The 5,358-nt window shown below is 48.4% G+C and overlaps 1 pseudogene; it reads left to right on the top strand.

Annotated features, from left to right (window-relative positions):
• Positions 1 to 1,817: 1,817 nt before the first annotated feature.
• LOC148775035 (small vasohibin-binding protein pseudogene) lies at positions 1,818 to 2,019 on the top strand (annotated as a pseudogene).
• The last annotated feature ends 3,339 nt before the right edge of the window (positions 2,020 to 5,358 follow it).

The raw sequence follows: 5,358 nt of genomic DNA, 5'->3' as shown, positions 1-5,358 counted from the left end.
TGACTAGTCATTGAAAGGAATGATGCTGAAGCTTAAATTCCAATACTTTGGCCACCTGATGTGACGAACTGACTCATCGGGAAAGACCCTGATGATGGGAAAGATTGAAGGCAGGAGGAGAAGGGGATGTCAGAGGATGAGATGGTTGGATGACTTCACCTACTCAATCGACATGAAATTGAGCAAGCTTTGGGAGCTGGTGATGAACAGGAAAGCCTGGCGTGCTGCAGTCCATGGGGTCGTAGAGTCAGACACAACTGAGCGACTGAACTGAGCTCACTGATCAGCTTCAGAATCACTCCTGGTGTGGCAATGAGAAGGGGTGGCCCACCTACCAGAAATGAAGGAATGTGTGGGGTCTGCAAGGCCACCTCACATAGGCACCTGATGGGAGGCTCCAGGGCTCAGTATAGGCTGGTTTGTTCACAGCTGAGACAGGTCACAGGGTGCAGTGGAGAGGCATGGGTGGGAGGGGCTCTGAGTTGGTCACTCATGACCCTGCATGCCCTCCTCACTCAAGGGTGTCCAGGGTGTCTCTTCCCCTAGTGACGAAGGGCAGAACCCTGACATTCACCCCCACCCCCGTCCCCCCAGGGAAGCTCACTAGAGACTTGGCACTTGACTTGGGTCTGGTCACGTGTTGGTGTCTTCCCTCACCCTCTAAAATGCCAGTGCCCCGAAGGGGAGCCAGGACTCAGCGTGAACCTCATGGCTGGTGCAAACAGCATAGGTTCAGAGGGCTGCGCCAGTGGGAGGGAGGCTTTACATCAGGGTAGAGAGCTTCCCACCAGCTGCATAAGCTTCCTGGGGCAGCAGTGGCAAATGACTACACACAGAGGCTGCAAACAACAGAAGCCTATCCTCTCTCAGTCTTGGAGACCAATGCCACACTTCCTCCAGAAGCTCCAGGGAAGTGTCCTTCCTTCATCTTCCCACTTCTGGGGCTCCAGGTGTCCCTGGGCTCATGACCAAATCTCTCCCATCTCTGACTCTGTCTTCACCTTGTGTCTCCTTTGCATCTGTGTCTCTCAGAAGGATGCTGTCATCAATTTAGGGCCACCCTGATCCAGGATGACCTAATCCCCAGATTCGTAACCAATTATACTTGTAAAGACCTACTTTCAAATAAGGTTCCAGTCACAGATCCTGGGCTCATGACATGGGCATAGTGTTTTGGAGCACCCCCCCCCATTTACCCCACTCTAGCACCCAGTTCCCAGATGCCAGCCTGCCTTCCTCAGGACAGCACTCAGGTTGGTGATGTTCTGTCTTTCTGCATGGAGGCATCTTTCATTTGTAACTGTAACTTAGTAGGGTTGAGTGGGGGGCCCTGCTGGTTGACATCCTGGTCATTCTAGTGGCCACACTATATGTGGGAGCATGGCCAGGGCTCCCTGTGCATACTCTACACTGACCACTCAGTGGTCAGGTACCTGCACGGGTTGGACTGGTCCTTGCACCACTGCACCTTCTCAGATATCATGGAACGTGGTGTGTGGGCCTATGGCCAAGATGTGTGGACCCGCCTGAATGCTGGGAGCCTTCCTGCCTGCCCTGTGGCCTCCATCCTGCCCCCTCACCCCCCCCCCCCACAGACCCTCCAGTCCTGCTGTGGAAACCCTCATCCAGTCGTGGACCCCTGTGCCTGCCATGGAGACCCCCCATCCCATTGGCCCTGAAGAAACTTGCTGGTAGGGGTGAGAACTTGGGCATGAAGAGGACAGGGCAGTGGCAAGCCTGGACTCCAGGCCTGCAGATCAACCTGCTTCTGTCCTATCCAGGTCAGTGCTCACTAAGAAGTCTACAGAAGACAAGTCATGGATCCACCTGCATGTAAAGAAAAACCCAGAGTTAAAGAGCCTACCAGCAGAGTGGAGGAGACCAAGCAGAAGTCAGCCCAGCAGGAGCAGAAGCAGACAAACAGCAGGGGTCTGTGCCCTCAAGAGCTGTGACAGGACTGGGGTGTCTCGGGAGCAGCTTGGTGGCTTCTGTGAACAGATGCAGCCTCCTGGAGAGTGAGCCAGCCCTGTGTCCAGAGCACATGGGGCCCTGGAGGCTTGGTTTTTGAATGTGTAACCAGTCTCGAGTTAAGACGTCCCATTTGGAGCTTTACACAACTAGACAAGAAGGCGTTTATGTTATGAAATTAAAAGACGCTTGCTCCTTGGAAGGAAAGTTATGATCAACCTTGATAGTATATTAAAAAGCAGAGACATTACTTTGCCAACGAAGGTCCGTCTAGTCAAGGCTATGGTTTTTCCCGTGGTCATGTATGGATGTGAGAGTTGGACGGTGAAGAAGGCTGATCGCCGAAGAATCGATGCTTTTGAACTGTGGTGTTGGAGAAGACTCTTGAGAGTCCCTTATACTGCAAGGAGATCCAACCAGTCCATTCTAAAGGAGATCAACCCTGGATGTTCATTGGAGGGACTGATGCTAAAGCTGAAACTGCAATACTTTGGCCACCTCATGCGATGAGTAGACTCACTGGAAAAGACTGTGATGCTGGGAAAGGTTGGGGGCGGGAGGAGAAGGGGACGACAGAGAATGAGATGGCTGGAGGGCATCACCGACTCTGTGGACATGAGTTTAAGTGTACTCCGGGGGTTGCTGATGGACAGGGAGGCCTGGCGTGCTGTGATTCATGGGGTCGCGGAGAGTCGGACACGACTGAGCGACTGAACAACAACAACAACAACAACAACAACAAATCAATTAGCACCTCGGCACCAGGACCTACCCGAGGGAATTTCTCATGAACAGGGACCAGGCCTGGGAACTGAGGGAGTCGGCCTCTTAGTGATGCACTGTGGCTAGAATGCTTCATTCCTGGGAGGTCGTACAGACTCAGCTAACATCCACCCGAGGTCTCTTGTCCCTCTGGTTGACGGGCCCCAAGACCTCCCCTCCCTCCAAGCGCTTTTCTCAGAGGCTCCCAGAAGTCCCTGAAGCTATTATACTCGGGGTTAGTTATGGTGAAGGATGCAGAGTAAAATCAGCGAGGACAGAGGTGAGGAGCAGGGTCCAGTCTCCTCGCCTGTGGCAGCCTGGAAGACCACCTGAGTCCCAGGGTGCAGGGTTTACTGGGCTCTGTCACAGCAACATGGGGCCACCACGTGCCTGATCTCGGCGTCCAGACGCAGTGGGGAACACAGGAAAAGCTACCATGCACCATGCCATCAGCACAGACCAGCCTGGAGCGAGGTCCAAGGAAAAGGACACTCCTGTAAGACTCAAGGTGACCTCTGGAGCTAGGAACAGAGGCCTGACCTCTCGGTGTGTAGGTGACCCCACACCACAAATGCCCTGGTGCATTGCTCATTCTGAGTAGTCAGCGTGGGTGTAAATGGGTCAGCCAGTGCCCATGTGTCTCAGCCTGTCACCACTGACTACACTGCCTCGCTCTGCTCACAGAGTGAGGCCAACAGAGGGACAACAGGGTGGGAACAAAGCCATGTCATGGCAGGCTGGGTAAGAAAGGGTCCCAGGAGTGAGAACTTGGCTGCCCTTGCCTGTGAGCCAATAGCAGACATCCACCCTTATGACAGAAAGCGAAGGGGAACTACAGAGCCTCGTAATGAAAAAGTTCATGAAAAAGTTGGCTTAAAACTCAATATTCAGAAAACTAAGATCATGGTATCTGGTATCATCACATCATGGAAAATAGATGGGGAAACAGTGGAAGCAGTGAGAGACTTTATTTTCTTGGTGCCCAAAATCAGTGTAGATGGTGAACGCAGCCATGAAATTAAAAGAAACTTGCCCCTTGGAAGAAAAGTTATGACCAAACTCGACTTCATATTAAAAAGCAGAGACATTACTTTGACAACAGAAGTCCATCTAGTCAAAGCTGTGGTTTTTCGATTAGTCATGTATGGATGTGAGAGTTGGACTATAATCTCTTTAACAAGTGGTGCTGGAAAAACCAGTCAACCACTTGTAAAAGAATGAAACTAGAACACTCCCTAATACCATACACAAAAATAAACTCAAAATGGTTTAAAGATCTAAACGTAAGACCAGAAACTATAAAACTCCTAGAGGAGAACATAGGCAAAACACTCTCCAACATAAATCACAGCAGGATTCTCCAGGACCCACCTCCCAGAATATTGGAAGTAAAAGAAAAAATAAACTAATGGGACCTAATTAAAATTAAAAGCTTCTGCACAGCAAAGGAAACTATAAGCAAGGTGAAAAGACAGCCTTCAGAATGGGAGAAAACAATAGCAAATGAAGCAACTGACAAATAATTAATCTCAAAAACATATAAGCAACTCCTGCAGCTCAATTCCAGAAAAGTAAATGACCCAATCAAAAAATGGGCCAAAGAACTCAACAGACATTTCTTCAAAGAAGACATACAGATGGCTAACAAACACATGAAAAGTGCTCAACATCACTCATAATCAGAGAAATGCAAATCAAAACCACTAAGAGGTACCATTTCACACCAGTCAGAATGGCTGCTATCCAAAAATCTACATGTAATAAATGCTGGAAAGGGTGTGAAGAAAAGGGAACCCTCTTACACTGTTGGTGGGAATGCAAACTAGTATAACCACTATGGAGAACAGTGTGGAGATTCTTTAAAAAACTGGAAATAGAACTGCCATACGACCCAGCAAACGCACTCCTGGGCATACACACTGAGGAAACCAGAATTGAAAGAGACACATGTACTCCAATGTTCACTGCAGCACTGTTTATACTAGCCAGGACATGGAAGCAACCTAGATGTCCATCTGCAGACGAATGGATAAGAAAGCTGTGGTACATATACACAATGGAGTATTACTCAGCAATTAAAAAGAATACATTTGAATCAGTTCTAATGAGGTGGATGAAACTGGAGCCTATTTTACATAGTGAAGTAAGCGAGTAAGAAAAATACCAATACAGTATACTAACACATATATGTGGAATTTAGAAAGATGGTAACGATAACCCTATATACAAGACAGCAAAAGAGACACAGATGTATAGAACAGTCGTTTGGGCTCTATGTGATAGGGTGAGGGTGGGATGATTTGGGAGAATGGCATTGAAACATATATATTATCATATGTGAAACGAGTCGCCAGTCCAGGTTTGATGCATGATACAGGATGCTTGGGCCTGGCGCAATGGGATGACCCAGAGGGATGATATGGGGAGGGAAGTGGGAGGGAGGTTTAAGATGGGGAACACATGTACATGTCAATGTATGGCAAAACCAATACAATACTGTAAAGTAATTAGCCTCCAATTAAAATAAATAAATTAAAAAAGTAAAATGAGAAGGTTGAACAAACATATATCAAATGTAAAAAAAAGAAAAAGAAAGAAATCTGAGCGCCAGAAAATTCATGGTTTGAA

The sequence above is a fragment of the Moschus berezovskii genome, chromosome 17 (genome assembly GCF_049115385.1).
Source record: "Moschus berezovskii isolate FMDL1 chromosome 17, NW_MosBer_1.0, whole genome shotgun sequence".
NCBI classification, from domain to species: Eukaryota; Metazoa; Chordata; class Mammalia; order Artiodactyla; family Moschidae; genus Moschus; species Moschus berezovskii.
Note: the sequence above shows the minus strand (reverse complement) of the source record. Positions and strands in the feature narration are given on the sequence as shown.